At 45.0% G+C, this 15,925-nt stretch overlaps 1 pseudogene; it reads left to right on the forward strand.

The window, feature by feature from the left end:
• The first annotated feature begins 2,660 nt into the window (after window positions 1–2,660).
• LOC114696976 lies at window positions 2,661–2,760 on the forward strand (annotated as a pseudogene).
• The last annotated feature ends 13,165 nt before the right edge of the window (window positions 2,761–15,925 follow it).

The following is a 15,925-nucleotide window of genomic DNA, read 5'->3' on the forward strand; positions in this document are numbered from 1 at the left end:
ATGTTAAGGACAGAGAGTTGGTTTTTCTTGAATAATATAGACAGTACCACTTCTCTTTCTCATTTTCTCTTTTGATTGTGTGTGTGTGTGTGTGTGTGTGTGTGTGTGTGTGTGTGTGTGTGTGTGTGTGTGTACAGGGAGTGGAGAGAGCTCTGAGTGAGTGAAGTCCTGAGTGAACGTTTGTTGACGGGAGCTGGCCATGTTAAATGGCCACACCTTCCCCCTGAGGTAAGGTTTAGAAGCATGGCAAAGCCTTCTCAGAGGACCCAGTGTTAGTATTGACAGTGTTTGCAAAAAAAAAAAAAAAAAAAATGTCCACCATAGCTCTCCTGCCATGTTTAAGGCCTGAAGACAGCTCTCCCGCAGAGACTGCTTTGTCGATGGAGATTAGCTATATGGTGATGTATTGTGTCCTCCAGTATACTGTGTCTCCCAATCAAATTTACCGGAGGGTCAGAGGAAAAAGCCAGCCACTATATTAACATAGAAGTCAGGCAATGGCAGCACATGCCTTTAATCCTATCACTTGGCAGGCAGAGATCTGTCTGGATCTCTGTGAGTTCAAGGCCACACTGGGAACAGAGCCAGGTGTGGTGGCACATGCTTAAATTCTAACACTAGTTAACCATGGAGGTCTGGAGGTCTGTACGGATAGACAGGAAGTGACAGAGCTGGGCAGGAAGAGGAAGTGATGTAGCTGGACTGAGAGAGCAAATGAGAAAACAGAACAGCAAGGCTTATAGGCGTGGGTAGACAGGAAGTAGCTCGCTTTGAAAGCTGTGGAGTTGGTGAGGTGAGGTTAGCTGCGGCTTTCCCTATTTCCCTGATCTCTTGGGTTTTCACCCCTGTATCTGGCTCCGTGTTTTTTATTTAATAAGACCATTTAGAAATTTGTCTACATAGATAAACCTGTCTCCTTGATCCAGCTGCCTCCATGTTTATCTGCACGTCATAACCCCACCTCCTTGGCAAGCGGTATGCAGTAACCCCGCCTCTCTGTCCAAATCTATATGATAAACAGCCTGTGCTTGTGGAGAGCTGTGGCTTCTCCAGCAGGGAGTCCAGATCGCCCAATTCCAGCTTCTGTCTGTGGGAGTCTGTAGGTCTGCATTTTCTTCCTTCCCTTACCACCCCAGGCAGGTCCATCCCTGAAGCCAGGCTGGATGTCGCACATGGGTTTGAGTTTGTATTTGTGGCAGAGTGAAACTGTGCACGTGGGGGAGGAGGGAAACTCGGTGTGCATGTGGCCAGAAGACCGCCTTAGTGCCATGCCTCGGGTGTTCTACACCTTTTGTTTGAGACGTGGTTTCTCATTGGCCTGAGCTTCAACATGGATGCTAGGCTAACTGACCCAAAAGCTTTCAGAAAGATCTCCTGCCTCCACCTATCTCATAGTGTTAGAACTCCAGGGGAGCACCCTCATGCCAAGCTTTTGATGTGGGTTCTGGGAAGCTGAGCTCAAGTTCTCATATGTGCAAGATAAGCACTCCACGGAGCCATCTTTTTAGCCAACATAGCCACCTTTCTGCTAGAAAACAGGCACTTAGCTTTTAATATTTTTTACGACTTGTTTTTATTTATTTATTTGTTTGGTGTGTGTGTGTGTGTGTGTGTGTGTGTGTGTGTGTGTGTGTGTGTGTGTAATTGGCTGGCACATTTGTGCAGGTATCCTCAGAGTCAGAAGAGGGCACTAGATCCCCTAAACCCATGAATCTGGAGTGGGACAACATGAATGCTAGGAACTGAACTCAGGTCCTCTGGAAGAGCAGGAAGCATTGTTTTTAAACTAAAGGAACTTCTGGCTGAGATTTGAATAGACCATACCAACAGTTATCTAGGTCATAGTTTCAATGTAGAAATACATCCCAAGACTGGTTCAGAATATGATTCCCTACCTTTGTCCAACATGTTGCGGGCAGGGGATCTGGAAAGAGCTGACATGCTTCAGAAAATTAAAATGCATATGCTATTTAAATTTTACAAAGTGTAAAGGCTATTGTCAAGATCAGCCAGGAAAAAAAAAATTCATTAGTTACTAGTCTTGTGCTGTGTGCCACTGAGTGTCCTTGAGACCTTAACATGTGTTGCTGAACTTGATTTGGTTTTACTTCCTTCTTTATGACTTCAGAGATGATTTTTTAATGGCTCTAGATTCTGGAGAGATAGACAGCTCAGGAGCTAAGAGCTAATCCTGCTCTTGCAGAGGACCTGAGTTCAATTCCCAGCACCCACAATCAGTGGCTCACAACCATCTGGAATTCCAGCTCCAGTGGTCTCATGTCCTCTTCTGGCCTCTGCAGGAAACTGCACACATTTGCCCAAACACACATGTGCACACAGAGAAGAAACACACCTCTTTTAAAATAAAAACCTTCTAAAACTAGAGTGTTTTTATATCTTTATTTTTCTGCCTTTGGGAGGAGAGAGTCTTGATTCTTTGTGGATCTTTATTAAAGACCCATCTTTTGACAGAACAGAACAATGCCCTAAATGGTATTAAGAAAGCAACCACTCTGGGCTGGAATCCAGGGCTAAATTATTTGATTCTCTTATGAAATAAAGAGATGAGGTGTTGGTTGCTCCTGAGCAGATCCATCCCAGATCATGTACACTGGGATGCACACACCTTCACGTCTTCTAGGAAGAAATGCTTTTATAAAGAACAGTTAAGTGCTCACTAATATTAGAACAAGACTGAGAAGATTAGCATGATCCCCATGCAAGGATGACAAGCAAATTCATGAGGTGTTGCAAAATCTCCATGGAAAAACTGGAAGAGTCTACAACATCACTCAGCCTGCTGTGGGTATCATTGTAAACAAGCAAGTGTAGTCAGACTTTCATTGGACCACCAGTGCCCAAATAATGACATGGGAACTTCTTATTAATTATGAAATCTTGGCCTTAGCTTAGGCTTGTTCCCAACTAGCTCTTGTAACTTAGATTAACCTGTTTCTATTAATCTATGTTCTGCCATGTGTGTGTTTTGTTTTGTTTTGTTTTGTTTTACTTCTCCTCCATTCTGTATGTCCAACTCCCTCTGTGTCTGGCTGGTCAATCCTGCGCACCTCAGATTCTTCCTGAATTCCTCACCCCTGAAATCCTTCCTATCCTCTCCTGTCTAGCTATTGGCCATTCAGCTCTTTATTAAGCCAATCAGAAGGCACCTTAGGCAGAGACACATCTTTACAGTGTACAGAAAGATTATCCCACAACAAGGAAGTTAAGAGCAAGATTCCTACCAAGAGAATTAATGTACATATTGAGCGCATTGAACACTCTCAAAGCCAAGACGGCTTCCTGAAATGGGTGATAGAAAATAACCAGAAGAAGGAAGCCAAAGAAAAAGGCACCTGGGTTCAAATGAAGCGCCAGTCTGCTCCACCCAGAGAATCACATTTTGTCGGAACTAAGAGGAGGGAGCCTGAGATCCTGGTGCCCATTCCCTATGAGTTCATGACTTAATGTACAACAAGAAATGAAGGACCCTAGATAGTAAAAGCATTCTTCTAAAAAGAAAAATAGAAAAATGAGCAATTGAGGGCTGGGGATGCAGCCCAGTGGTAGGGTGCTTACCTAGTGTGCACAAGGCCCTGAGTTCAATCCCTGCTACTCTGATAAGTAAAAGAACAAATAAATAAGGAAAAGAAAAAAGGGTAATTGATAACTTTGAAATACATTACTTCTGATAGATTGTGGTCTTCCATGCATTTACTAAGAACCCTGTCACTATTTCTGAACACAGAAACAGTGTATTTATGGTTTCAAACAACCAACTAGAGTGTCTAATTTTATAATAAAGGCAATTCATAAATAGTCTTCATCTGTGACCCTTGTAGAGTAGTTCTTGGAAATTCTTACGTCATGCCTATACTCACCGGCACCCCATGACTATGACAAGTTTTTGGTAGCTGGCAGGGAGTTACCCAAGCTTTCCCCCCAAAGCCCTACCTCTCTGCCTTTCCAGTGTCAGAATGGCTTCCCCTGAAGCAGCTGAGGCAGTACGTCCCTTCTTAAGATGGACCTAAGTCTCATCCCCGTGCATCACAGAGATCATAGAGAAAGACCTATGAGTATGATGTGCAGAAACTGACACCTCTCAGATCCCCTGCCACGGAGAAACTTGCTTTCCAGATGTAAGAACTGTAGCCAGCAGATGGCTGCCAGCTGTCCGCATTCTCATGGTCACCCTTGAGTAGAAAGGACCACTCTGCCAAGGTTGTGCATTCTCGGCATGATCTGCATTTACTGGCTGTGAAAGGCAGTAGGCTGCAAGCTAGGACAGCCTGGTTTGGCATAGGAAATAAAGGTGGGCAATACTCTCCAGAGAGTCCCAGAGGGCTGGCCAAGGTTTTTGTTGGCCTTGAGTTTCTGATGCTTCTGTCTTCACCTTCCTGGAGCTGGGATTACAGGAGTGTATCAGCATGTATGCTTTATGCCATGCTGGAAGATCAGAGCCTGAGCTTCGTGCACACTCGCCAAGTCCTCCAGCAGCTCAGCCGCATCCCCAACCTTATTGCTCGGTACAAGTTATGAACCAACATACTGCTACCAACTAGTCTAGTTGTGATTAGATTTCCTTAGTACTCAGCTACTTCCTTTTCCTGCTTAGGGATTGCATCATGGCCCCCACATAGCTTCTAGTCATCCTGTTTCTCTAGGCAATTGGTCCTCCCACAGGATTTGATCCTATGTAGTATCTTGCATCTAAAGATCCATCTTAGAATCTATTTTCTAGAGGCAGATATGGTGGTGCTTGCCTGGTATCCTAGCATTTGAGAGGTCAGGACAAAAAGACAAGGTGTTCAGGCTCACTTTCATCCGCATAGAAAGTCAAAGCCCAACCTGAGCTACATAAAACCCTCTGTTTAATTTTTTTTTATTTAATTGTAAAAAGGGGGGCTAGTGAGATGACGCCATAGTTAAGATAACTTGCTGCTCTTTCAGGGGACCAGAGTTTGGTACCCAGTACTCACATAGGGCGGCTTACAACCACCTTTTAACTCCAGCTCCAGGGGGTCCAATGCTCTCTACTGGCCTCCAAAGACACTCACACACATGTGGCATACACACAAATAGTCACACATATACATTAGTAAAAATAAATCTTTTTAAACTTACAAAAAAGATAATAATCTGTTTCTAGACCTAGCCTGTGTGTGACCATTGGCTGCCTGCACAAGAGCTTTGCTACCTTCTTCTTGCTAACAGCATCCCAGTGTCATGAATCACAATGCATCTATGGGAAAGAACTAATTCCCATCTTGCTTTTTGTTGACTCGCATCAGATCCAGACCTAACCAAGACATAAGGGAATGCTTTCCAGGAGCTTTCCCTCAAAAGAACACTTTCCTCCTGGCTGATAAATAAATAAAAGCTACCGTATTGGGGCTCTACGCATCGCTGGGTACTGATATGCAGTTAATAGTTGCTGAGGGAGGGAGAGGTATGCTCTTCAGTAGTGTAGACACGGGTGTCTATGCTCCTGGAAACAAACCTTCGCTCATGTGCCTTGTCTTACTTAGGGTTTCTATTGCTGTAAAGAGACGTCATGACCACAGCAATTCTTACAAAGGAAAACATTTAACTGGGGCTGGCTTATAGTTCAGAGGTTTCGTCCCTTGACGTCATGGCAGGAAGCATGGCGGCATGCAGGCAGACATGGTGCTGGAGAAGGAGCTGAGAGTTCTACATCTGGATCCGCAGGCAGCAGGAAGAGAGAGTGAGCCACCGGGGCTGACTTGAGTTTCTGAAATCTCACCCCCTGTGACAGACTTCCTTCAACAAGACCACAAATACTCCAAGGCCACACCTCCTATAACACCACTCCCTGTGAGTCTATGGGTGCCATTTTCATTCAAACTGCCACACTACTGGGAGCTGGCCTCGAACTCACAGAGATCTGCGTGACTCTGCCTCCCGAGTGCTGGGATTAAAGGTGTGCGCCACCACCACCCCAGCATTAAACCCAGCTTTTTACATGAGTAGTAAGAATCCAACCCCAGGTCTTCACACTTTCATGGGAAGAACTCTTACCCACTGAGCCACCTCCCCAGCTCAGAATTTGTCATGAACTTTTAAGAACATGGGCCCCACAGAGGCTGACCTGAACAGTGGTTCTTGCCAAGGCAGCAATAGACCCTTAGTGGCCAGGTCTTCACTGTTCTGCTCTCCTGTGTATCTTTCCTCTGCCTCATAGCTCCCACTCCCCATAAAGATGACCTACTTAATGCATCCTACACTTCCCTTAATCTGGCAGCCTTTCGGCTTCACCTCCCACTAGACATTCTCATTTGGTCCCTGTTGAAATCTCTCAGGGAGAGAATATAGTTAACCTTGCTCATCTGTGTCCGGGAGGCCATACCTCAGGACATGTGCTACCTGGAGTCTCTTGTCTTAGTTCCATCAGTTATGCTTGGAGGAAAAAGGTCCCCTGGCACAAAGCCTAGCCATGCAGAGCTGCCTCTTCAACATGACTGTGTGGGTACAGAGTGCTCAGGCACTGAGACATGGGGTCTAAGGCCCTGGATCACTCTTAGCATCATGTCTGTTCTCTCACTTAACCAAATGCATCTGCTTCCAATACTTGTACATATGTGTGTGCATGTGTGTACATAGTCATATGTGTGGATGCATGTGTGTGTGCAGGATATATATACACACATGTGTGTGAAGGCCCAAGGACAGCCTCAGATGTGGTCCCAGAGGTATTATCCACCTAGTTTTTTGAGACAGGGCTTCTCACTGGCCTAGAACTCATGGATATGGTTGTGCTGGTGGCCTATGAGCCTCCTCTCTCTACCTCCCTAGCATGGGGATTACAAGCATGCACTAGCATGCCATCTTTAAACACACACACACACACACACACACACACACACACACATACACACACACTCATTTGTCTATGTATTTTTATTTATTTGGGGTGGGTGTACACATGTGTGCCACAGTGCATGCGTGGAGATCAGAGGACAGCATGGAGGAGCTGAGCTCTCTCACCAAGTGAATCCCAGGGATCACCTAGGTGTAAGGCTTGCCTGCAGCCACCTTACAGACAGAGAGCCGCTGGCCCACTGCTAGCTTTTTTTAAAACATGGATTCCGGGAATCCAACTCAAGTTGTCATGCTTGCAATACATCATCTTCACAGCCTTTGCCTCAATTTTTCTAGACTATCTGTCTTGTTATAAACTGGAAGCGTTCATGTCTCACAGGAATAAAAGATAGGATGTTTCCATAGATACTTTTGCTTCCTCCCAGGACTGGAGAGAATGGGTAAGGAGAGAGAGAGAGAGCAAGAGAAACGAAGAAGAAAAACACAAAGCAGGAGAGGACTGTATTTGATGGATGCAGACAGGTGTCGGGATGAAGACTTGGCACTTCAGCAAGAGAGGGAAGCAGGAAGCACGGCGGGGGAGGATTGAGGTCCAAGCCAGCTCCCATCTCAGGCCAGAACCAATGGGAAACGGAGAGTGGGTCATGGGAGACGGAGGTTTTAATGGGTGACAAAGGCTGGACTAATCCGAGAGGCTCCTGCGACTCCGTTCTGCTCCGTGGAAAACATTCCACACTCCCAACCACACAGGGTCACCGGGTTCTTCTCACAGGAGCGCCATGCCTCTTCCCTGGCATCAGCGTAGGACATTGTTACTGAATATCTCATCAGAGTGGCCTAAGCTAACTCCACTTCCCCCAGGGCCAGAGACAACTCCAACTGACCACATGAATAAAAGAAGCCATGGGAAGACTCAGCCCAGGGTGCCCACAACGTGAAACTGAAGTGGAGTTTGTACTCCATGACAACCGAAGTTTCTTGCAACCATTTGCTGTGCCCAAACCATGGCTTTCATTCCTCTCTTGGTTTTTAAAGCTGGTCTTTGAACACTACTCAGGAGGTGGTTGGTCCTTTTGATGTTCAGCGCTTCCGGGAAAAAGATGTTATTTCATTTTCTGCAAAGGTGGCCAAGCCTGTTCCGTGTGGAAGAGGCAAGCTGTTCAGGCATATGTGACCATGCGGGAGTGAAAGCTGTTTTTCTTTGAAGGTTCAAAGTTAACATGTCAATTAAATTCCAGGAAATTGTGCGTCAGATCTTGAAATGCAAAGCTAAGTTAGGAACCCCAGATCACAGGGTTAGAGAGCCATTATTAGGGAAATAGATGAATCTGAAGTACTGGCCACAGTGGGTAACTTTCTTGTTGTTTTTATTTTGTTTCTAGTGTGTATGTTGTAGCAGGAATCTTAAAAGTTCTTATTAATAAATCAACCAAGGCATTATTGGGTGAACACTGAAGTCAGAGAGACAGAACAAGCCACAGCTATCTCCTCGCGATCTCAGTGTCTTGTCTCCTCAGACTGGAGCTCTGTCTCATCCGGAATGGTCTCAGCTAATTACTGCTCAAACCTGATGCTTAACAGCCAAAATCTCTAGTTCTGCCTCACGCCTTATATATCTTTTTTTTTCTACCACATCCTGGATTAAAGCTGGCTTTCTGATTAAAGGCGTGTCACATGCTTGGCTGTTTCCAATGTGCTTGAACTCACAGAGATCCAGAGGATTTCTATCTCTGGAATGCTAGATTAAAGTGTGAGTACACCATTTTCTAGCCTTTGTATCTAGTGGCTGTCTGTTCTCTGACCCCAGATAAATTTATTAAGGTACACAATATTTTGGGGAACACAATACCACCACAGTATGTGTTTGTGTGAGTGTGCATGTGAGCATGCGTGGAAGCCAAAGGTCAATGGAGAATGTTTCCCTCTACCATTCCCCACCTTATTTCCTGAGCCCACAAGAGCCCACCCATGCAGCAAGAGGAGCTGATTTTCAAGTTCCAGGGAGCCTGCTGTCTCTGCCTCCCCAGGGCTAGGTTTATAGGCACACACCACCAAGGTTGGCTTATGTATGGGTGCTGGAGATCTGAACTCAGGTCCTCATTACCAACCAAGTTGTCTCCCAAGGAAACATTTTTTTCATTCTTGTCTCCAGTTATCTAGCTTGGCCCTCTTCTTATTATGGGAAAACTCAAAAAGAACTTCTTTGGTCATGGCTGACAAAGCAAGACCACCTAAAAGTCATGTTTGATTATGAGGATAGGTTAGAACACAGCCTTTTTTTTTTTTTTCTTTTTTTTTTTTTTTTAACTAAAGGGTGGTTTTGTCTGAACAGTCCAAATTGTGGAAGTGACTTGATGAACGAAGATAAAAAGTTTTCAATGTGTGTCTAAATAAGGCCCAAGGGGAGAGGACCAGCTCTCAACACGTTCTTCGTCGACAGTCTACATGCACTAGGCTGTGAGTGAAGACATAAGGAGGCAGGACATTTTTTTTTTTTTTTTTTTACCAAAACTAGTGTATAAAATGAACCTGTAAGAATTAACTGAAAATAAAGTACATGTCCAAATAGGTTGTGGGTTTTGAAGAGATTTCTTTGAACAAGACAAAAGTCCTGCATGGAGAAAGGGACATGGACACAAAGCCACTCCTAATGAAGAAGCTATTTTCAATTGATAGCTGCTGGGAAAGGGAAAATCCTTTTTCTCCAATGGAACGTCACTGGGTAGGTCAACCACACTCTAAGGTGGGCCCCGCGTCCAGGAGTAGTTAGCCTGCAGATAAAATAGACTGCAGGATTTTATTGAGTTTATGAACTTTTTGTTTTGGTTTGGTTTTTGTCTTCTTGGGATTGTTTGTTTTGATTTTTTGTTTGGGGAGGTTGGAGGGTTTTTTTTTTTTTTTGAGAGAAAGAACATGTAGGTAGGAAAGTGGGGAGAATCTGGGTGAAGTTGAGAGAAGAAAAAGAATATGATCAAATATATTATATGAAAAATTTATTTAAAAATATATCAGAAGAAAGTTTTTTTTTTAGTTTCATGAACTTTCAAAAGCCTTCCTCTGGGTCTGAGGAGATACCTCAGTGAGTAAAGTGCTTGCCATCCAGGCATGAAGAACCTCTGTGGAAGCAGACACAGTACTGTAAGCCTTTGTAATGATAACGCCCCTACAATGAGACAGACGGCAGGGACAGGAGAACCCCCAGAAGCTCATTGATGAGCCAGCATTGTGCAGACATCAGTAAAACGACAAAGAGAACCTGTCTCAAACAAGGCACAAAGCAAGAACTGGCACCCTCAGGCTGTTCTCTGACCTCCACACATATTGTGGCATCCATGTATCTGCATTCACAGACATGAATGTGCACACACCCATACCAAAAAATAAGAAATAAAAAATAAAGGCCCAGACCAGGGCTGCAAAAATGGTTCAGTTGGTAAAGTGCTTATCTTAAGACCTGAGTTCGATTCCCAGGACCCTTATAAAAATGTCTGGTGTGGTATTACATGCTTGTAATCCCAGTGCTGAGGAGGCTGGGACTGGTGGATCTTGGGGTCAATGGCCTTTGAATCTGGCCTATTTGGCAAGTTCCAGGCCAGTGATAGACCCTGTCTCAAAGAAGCTGGACAGTGTTCCTAAGCCTGATACCCACGATTGTCCTCCAGACTACACACATAAACACACACTCACCTGCACACACACCTGCAAACACAGTATCATGTTCCCACCCATTAATAATAAAGAGGAAGAAGAGATACATGACCATATTTTTAAATAAAACACAGTCAATAAACAAAATCCATGAAAAATTTAAAGTGTCTTTTTACTGCTTCCTATATCATCATATTGCCTTTTCCCATGGGTTTCCCTTACAGGCATCTGTAACTCTCGATATTTTTATTTTTAAAACTTATTTTTGGTCAGAGGCACTATCCCTTTGTGAGTCTATCTGAGTCAGGAAGTCAGGCCGCTTCAGGAAAGTGTGGGCCAGTCCGGGATGGACAGAATTTCCTTATCGTCAGGTCCCTGCCCAGACATTTCAAGGAAATGTTGGAGAAGGTTTCTTCATTCTGGAGCATGCCTGTCAGCTACAACAGGAGAGGGTATGAGGACAAGCCCAGACTGAGTTTCCTATTTGGAGCCAGACTTCATTAGATCCGGGCGAACTTCAGCTATTTTTTCCAAAAAGTGAAAAGAAGAAAACCAAGTTTAGGGAGAGGATTGCTTTATGTCAAGAATTGCAAGCGTTTAGACAGGACTGAGGAAATGGATGCTGAGAATAAGGCACTTGCCATGCAAGTGTGAGAACCAGAGTTCCCACGGAAAAGCCGAGCAGGTGCAGCAGCTGCTGGGACCATGGCATTTGGGAAGCAGAGAGCATCCCCAAGGGAAGCCAGCTAGCTAGACTAGCCAATCAGAGAGCTCTGAGTTCACCTGAGAAACCCAGCCTCAGGAAATAGACAGTGGTGGAAGATACCAACCACGGTCTTGAGTTTGTACACATGTACATTCACATCTGTTTGCACATACTTATATCCATACACATGTAAACATGAATATGCACACATGCATCACACATACACGTGCAAAAAAAAAATCCTGAAAAAAATCAGATGGAGCTGGAAAAATGGCTCAGCTTCTAAAATGATGCCCACACAAGCAGGAGCTGAGTTTGATCCCCAGAACCCATGCAAAGAAGCTGAATCTGGTGGTGTGTGCCTGTAATCCCAGCACTGGGGAGGTGGAGGCAGGTAGATTTCTGGGCCTCACTGGCCAGCGAGTCTAGCCAGATAAGTGAGCTTCAGGCCAATAAGAGACCATGTCGGGGGTGGGGGTGGGAATCAGGGTAGATGGTATGCCTGAGAAATGCTAGCCAGCATTGACTCTGGCTCCCACATGCATACACACATATGCACCTACACTCAGGCACACACACACACACACACACACACACACACACACACACACACACTATAAATATTAGGAACAGAGGAAAGAAATGAGGGAATCAGGAAGGGCGACCTGCAAATGGAGCAAGCTGCTTCTTTCATTGGCCTTCTGCCGTTCGATCAACATGCTTAGTGGCAGCCCAGTGACAGCGTTAGAGAGTCAATAAATGTTGTTAAGCATCTATTGTGTGGAGGGGCTGTTCACAGAACAAGGCAACGCAAGCGTTTCTAGTAAGGAAGCTAGGGCTTCAATAGCAGCCTCGTAATTAAAGGTGGGGGTGTAGCCCAGCAGTAGAGTATGCGCTTACCACTGATTCCATCCCCAGCACCAAAAAGACCAACAAACAAAACCCACACACAATCGACTGTAAGAAATACAACCGGAGCTCCTATGTGCTGAGCCTGGGGAAACACCTTCCAGCTTTCACCTCTGTGATGCTGATCTCCTTAACCACAGCCAGCTCCTCAGCCCCGACTGGCCAGTACCCCTTTTCTCAGGGAAGCAGAAGTTTAACTTCAGTGATGCTGGTCTCCTGCTAATCACAGCATACGCTTGCACCCCAGCTGACTGCCAACCATAAATTCTGACTCCCAAATATCACAGGAATGTCCCAGACCGTCCTCCTTTGACTCTGAAAGTTGACAAGCCAGGCCTCCATGGTCCACACTTCTCTCAACACAATGGTCATCAAAGCTTACACAAGAATGGCTCATTAGGTTCTGAACACGGGTTGACTTTTTCAACTCCAAGTTCCCAAGCACTCCACAACCTTCCCCAAATAGTCCAAAGGCACAAAAGGCCACATGGTCAGGTTTGTCGCAGCAGCGCTCCACTCCCAGGACTAAATTCTGTCCCGGCTTGCTTTTTCCCATTGCTTCCATAAAACACTCTGACCATCAGCAACTCCGAGGAGGAGGAGAGAGTTTATGTCATCCTACACTTCCAGGTCACAATCCCTCTTTAAGGGAAGTCGGGGTAGGAACTCAAAACAGGAACCTGGAAGCAGGTAAGAAGAGCTGCTTACCGTCTTGTTCAGGAGCTCATGCTCAATGAACTTTTTTATACAGCCCAGACCCACCTGCATAGGGATGGTGCTATCCACCATGGGCGAAGCCTTCCTACATCAATCATCAAGCAAGACAATACCTCACAGACAGGGCCATGAGCCCATCTGATTCAGACAATTCCTGAATTGAGGTTTCCTCTTCCCAGGAGACTCTAGATCAGTGGTTCTCAACCTGTGGGTCACATTATGGCTCACAAGAGTAGCAAAATTACAGTCATGAAGTAGCACTGAAAACAATTTTATGGTTGGGGGTCACCACGACACGAGGAGCTGTATTAAAGGGCTACAGCATTAGGAGGGTTGAGAACCACTGCCCTAGATCATGTCAGGTTGGCAATAAAAATTAACCAGCTCAGAAGTATTGCGATGGAGACATGTAGGGACCACAAGAATGAATGATGAAGGTATGTAACCTAGTCTTGGAAGTCAAGGAAGCTTCTCTACAGAAATGGCAGTTAAGGGAGGCCCAGAGAGACCTGGGAACATTTGTCATATTAAAAAGTGAAAACACAGGCAACAAAATGGTCCAGCGGGGTAAGGGTACTTACTGACAACCTGATGACCTGAGTGTGAGCCCCGGAACCCACGTGGTGAAAGGCGGAAGGAGGGCACCAACTCCTGAGAGTTGTCCTCTGACCTCCACGCTCACCCACGTGAATGTGGGCACATGACTGTCCATACTAGTTTAACTTCTTTGTTCTGATAAAGTTCCCTAAGAAAAGCAACTTCAGGAAGTAAGGAGCTTACTTCAGCTTACAACTCCAGCCCAGAATTGTAGGGAAACCAAGTCAGGAACTTGAAACATCTAGCCACATCACATCTACAGTCAAGAGCAGAGAAATAAACGCATGCTCAGTTGCTTGCAGCTTGTGCTCAGATCTATTTCTCCACTTCCATACAGTTCAGGATCCCTTGCCTAGGGAATGATGCCATCTACAGGGGGCTGAGTCTTTCCATATTAGTTAATTTAATTAAGACAATCCCCTACATGATCCCAGAAGTAGACAGTCCCTCATTAAGACTCTTCCCAGATATTTCTAGGTGGTGTCAAGTTGACAATTAAAGCTAACCATCACATGCATGTAATTTTTACAAGAATCTAAAATACACAGTACTCTACTAATTACAATAAGAGAAAGAATGCTAAATTCATCATTCCTTGGACTCATCTATATCATAATAATAATAATACAAACATAGATGTACAACATTTTAAATAACCAATTGATCCAGACTTTGTGGATATAAAGCAGGTAACAATGTCCCCATATGTTGTGGGATATTTGTACACTGTGTGAAATTGTATTGCTGTGATTAGTGTAATAAAAAACTGAAAGGCCAATAGCTCAGCAGGAGGTATATGTGAAACTTCCGGGCATAGAGAGAACTCTGGGAAGAAGGATGGAGTTGCCAGCCACGTGGAGAGGAAACAGGAGGTACGAGATGGAAGAAGAACACATGTGAAAAAAAAATAAAGGGGCGGTGGGACGCAAGATGGACAGAGCAGGATGAGTAAGCTCACCAAGTGATCCAGAAACGCAAAGCTAACAGAAAACTGTCGAAAAAAAAAAAAAAAAAATATATATATATAATATAAATGGGTTAATTTAAGTTATAAGAACTAGTATATAAGTGGGTTAATTTAAGTTATAAGAGCTAGTTAGGCACAAGCCTAAGCTATAGGCAGGGCTTTCATAATTAATAAGAAATCTCCATGTCATTATTTGGGAGCTGGCCGGTGGGACAGAAAAAGACTCATTCCACCCATGTCTCTATAATTTTGCAATCTATTTCCCATAGCTGGGGAGTTCCTTCCCATCCTCCTATGGTCCCTTCCTCTACCCTAACCTCTGTCATTATACGGAGCTTTGGAGGGAAACAGGAGTGGGAGGATTAAACAGAGAGGCCCGCTAACACTAAGGGGCCTTTTGAAGGACCACATGGAAACAGATTACAATAGAAGCTTCTTAAAATGTAAACATATGTGGGAAAAAATCTAAACCAAATTACTAGACAGCAGGGGAGACAAGCCCAAACTAGACACCTCTTGCCACCCAGTGAAACCTCCAGTGCCAGCAGTGGGTTGCATCTACTTGAGTTGTTGTCCAAACGGGCCCTGTGGGAACCCCCAAACAACTCAGACTGTTGCAAGGCTATCGATTTCTCTCCACACACTGATGGTAAGGCCCTATTGCTAAAGACAACACCTACATATCTCAGTGAACACGGAGGAGTCAAGCTGGTGCCTATCTAGAACCCTCGTGCCTGCCGACTGGTGTCCAGGGTACTGGACAGGACTCTGCACACTACCAGAAGAGAAAGCTAAACACTAAGCCAGCTACACAACCCTTCCATCTACAATAGTGACCCGTTTGCAGGATGTGCTGGTGTGATAGTGATACAAAAGTTGTGGGACTAGCCAACAACTCTCTGATTGGATTTAAGGCCCACTCTATGAGATGGAACCAGATACTGCTGGGTGGCCAAGAACCTGAAACTAGATAGGTCATGGACCTAGGAGAAAGCCAAATACTATTGTTCTGCTAACAGAACATTGTGATAAAATAACTCTTAGCAACAACATTCATTCTGCTGCATCCATAGATCAGTGTCTCCTGAGGCATCATCAGAGAAGCTTCCTCCTGCAGTTGGTGGGAACTGAGTCTTACAACTGGACAATGTGCAGAAAGTGAGAGACCTTGGAACACCCCGTCTCAAATGAGATGTCTTCATTAAACCCCTCCACTCAGGGCTCAGAGAACTCTGCTGAAGAGGAGACAGAGAAAAATTGTAAGAGCCAGTGGGGAGGAATGGCAGACACCAGAGAAACAGCCTTCCAGACACAGCAGGGCTGACGAAGATATGAACTCACAGAACTCTGGCAGCATGCGCAAGGACTGTACAGGCCCAACCCTGATGGGGTCCCAACATGGAGACAGGAAGTAGATAGGAGTCTCCATCCCTAACCCAGAAGCTATCTCCAACTGACAGCTGCATACAAAGGAAAAGTTAGTTTTCTCCAGTAGAGTCTCAGTGGGTACACAAACCACATTCAAAGGAGACCCCATGTCCAGC

The sequence above is a fragment of the Peromyscus leucopus genome, chromosome 15 (assembly GCF_004664715.2).
Source record: "Peromyscus leucopus breed LL Stock chromosome 15, UCI_PerLeu_2.1, whole genome shotgun sequence".
NCBI lineage: Eukaryota > Metazoa > Chordata > Mammalia > Rodentia > Cricetidae > Peromyscus > Peromyscus leucopus.